Source organism: Cupressus sempervirens, chromosome 11 (assembly GCF_028749045.1).
Source record: "Cupressus sempervirens isolate cs-2001-9-10 chromosome 11, ASM2874904v1, whole genome shotgun sequence".
Lineage (NCBI taxonomy): Eukaryota > Viridiplantae > Streptophyta > Pinopsida > Cupressales > Cupressaceae > Cupressus > Cupressus sempervirens.
In genome coordinates, this window is record NC_143128.1 from 128,047,213 (window position 1) to 128,050,528 (window position 3,316).

Genomic DNA, 3,316 nt, shown 5'->3' on the forward strand with positions numbered 1-3,316 from the left:
AATTTGAGAAGAAAATTGATGTAACTCATAAGGAGACAAGCATTAGAATACAGGAATAAAGAGAGGCAATGGGCATAGCTATGGAAATGAGAGAAAGTAGACAAACTGAGGTTTTGGTAGCTACACCTTTGTCATTTGTAGGAGAAAAATAAGGGATCACAGTAGCTAGACCTTCGACTCATATACCAAGTGCACCTTGTGCGGTAGTAGCACAGGTGCAACCTACTATTGTACAACCTATTCATAAGGAGAAGGATGAAGAGAAGGTCGGGATAATAGGAGAAGAAAAAATCACTCCTCTAGGCACAAGGAAATAAAAAAGACTCACCAAGGTGAAACAAGAGGCAACAGAGTCACCTTCCAAGAAGAGAACAAAGCAATTATCTAGTGGTCCAATAAAAAGGAGGAAAGTATTGCGGATGATTGAGTCAGATAAATTTAAAGAAGAGTCAAAGACATTTGAGGATGGACTAGCTGAGAAGGTTGTGACCAAAAGTTGAAAATAAAGGCAACTTCTAGTAAGAAGCCCCGGAAACCAAAAGTTGAAAACTTGAATGTCCATATTATTGATAACAATAATTTTGTATAGTAACATGGATAGAATGTAGTTAGCAAATTCATTATTTAGACATATGATTTTAACAAAGAAGAGATTTGAAGATATTCAAAAATACATACCACAAGACTTGTATAATAGTTTGATTAATAGAAAAAAAAGAGTGCTAGATGAGGATAAAGGAATAAGAGAAAATTAGATAAGGAAATTTTTTGAAGTTAACAATGATGAAGACATGAAAATAATAATCAAGGGTATTGAACCTGATATTATGTATTTAATATTTGTTGGGTGCTTAGTTGTATTTGGGTGGGAATTTAATATTTATTTAAAGGTAGTTGTATTTACCTTTTATCCCACATTGCTTGTGTTTGTAATGTCTTGGGTTAGAAGTGCCTATTTAAGCAAGGCTTATAATCGTTTGTAATCAAGTTGAAGAAATGGAAGCTCTTCTAATGGAAGTTGGAGAAATAGAAGCTCTTCAAGTGTAAGCTCTTCAAGTAGAAGATCTTTGTATGTAATCTCTTCTAATGAATTTCAAGTATTAATGGAAGTTTTATGAAGCATTTTGTCATCTCTCTTGTCTCCATATTATTGTATTCTTGGTTGTGGTTGGAACGGGTGGTGTGGCCCGTCATCAGTGGTATCAGAGCAAGAGTTCCTAAGCGTGTAGACAGATCGCCGAATGTGAGGCAGTTTGCACCAGGACCTTGAGTTGGGTGAAGTTTGTGAAGAAGTTCTTGATTGTGTAGACAGAGCGCCGACTGTGAGGCAGTTTGCACGAGGTTCTTGTGTTGCATGAGATTTGTCTTCTAAAGACTTGACTATGGAGAAGGGAAAGAAGAAGATGACTTTTGTGATTGGATGGATTCTAAGGATTCCTCGACTTGAGAAATTTAGAGCAAGAAATCAACAATCATTGCTAGTTGATTTGCAGAAGCAAGTGAATGAATTAGAAGCTGAGTTGCAGAAAAAAAGACCACGTCACCAGAAAAGAGATGTTAATAATTCTTTGGATGTGGAAAAGAAAGATGATCCAATGGAAGAGCAAGCAGATGAAGAGGAAATCATTTGCGAACCTAAAGTTGAAGAAGATGAATGAGAAGAGGAAGAGCATAAAGATGACAAGACTTACGAACCTGAAGTAGATCAAGATGATTTGAAGATTGCAGCAATGGAGGAGAAGTATAGTGCCTTAGTTGGAGATCAAACAAGTGGAGTAGTTACATGCATTGTTGATGACATAAAAGAGGCAAGCAAAGATGAAGATGTTAAACAGGTAAATTCTTATGAATCATGGGATGTTGTCTTTGATATGAGTTTAAAAGATATTGATGATTTTTTGCATGAGGATCTTGTTAGTCATGTGTGGTATGCAAAGGAAGATTGGTATGGTGTTGCTGGATTTATTACAGGTGTGATTAATTCAACAAGATCGAATGAGGATGAGATTTATGCTTGGATAGAGTTCATTGCAAAGGAGAAATTTCGGCATCAGATACTTGTTCCAGCTATGTGTTGGAGGAAGAGGAAAAAAAAAAAAAAATTCAACAGTAGCTACTTCATTTTGTGAATCCATATTCACAAAATTTTTCCTACCATGGGAGTCGGATGCAGGAGCATCATGCATCAGCAAAAAAAATGTGGGAGATTTGCATGTTGGTTTTCTTGTCCCTATTGAGGTGGAAGCTTGTGGTGAAGATGAAGATGGTTCTATATCTCTCTTTTGACATCAAAGTGTGGGACACACTTTTCTATCTACCAAGGGAGTCTGATGCAGGAGCATCTTGCATGGGAAAATTAAATTATTAGAAAAAAAAAAAAAAGAGGGAAAAAAAAAAGGAAAAAATAAATAAATAAATAAATAAATTGTGGAGGAGAGAGAAAGTGACGAAAATAGAAGGAAAAATAATTAAAAAATAAAATAAGGGAAAATGGAAAAAAGAGGAATTTCTATTTTCAAGGTGCATGGGTGGCATAAATAGAAAATAATAAAAATAGTTGTCATTCCATTAATCGAGGTGTATAGGTGGAAATTTAGAAGTTTGTGGAAAGCTCCTTAAATCATGTATTTAATATTTGTTGGGTGCTTAGTTGTATTTGGGTGGGAATTTAATATTTATTTAAAGGTAGTTGTATTTACCTTTTATCCCACATTGCTTGTGTTTGTAATGTCTTGGGTTAGAAGTGCCTATTTAAGCAAGGCTTATAATTGTTTGTAATCAAGTTGAAGAAATGGAAGCTCTTCTAATGGAAGTTGGAGAAATAGAAGCTCTTCAAGTGCAAGCTCTTCAAGTAGAAGATCTTTGTATGTAATCTCTTCTAATGAATTTCAAGTATTAATGGAAGTTTTATGAAGCATTTTGTCATCTCTCTTGTCTCCATATTATTGTATTTTTGGTTGTGAGTTGGTACGGGTGGTGTGGCCCGTCATCAAAACCCTTGTTGAGAAAAAAATAAGAATAATTTTGTTGATGTGTGGTAATTATCAAGAAGTGAATGAGGAGACAAAGAAAGCAATAATTAAATTCATTACCTCCACACCCACTATTGCAAAGAAGAGCAAGGACTTAGGGGGGAGAAATCCATATTACAGAGGAGAAGAGCATATTAGATGAGGGGCACAATGACTGAAGAGAAGGCTACTAAGAATTTACCAGTAGATACATCAATGACAGAGGAGGCCAAAGACACTATGATGAATGAATCATCACCATAGATTACAATTAGTACTGATACCATGCAAGTAGACAATACACA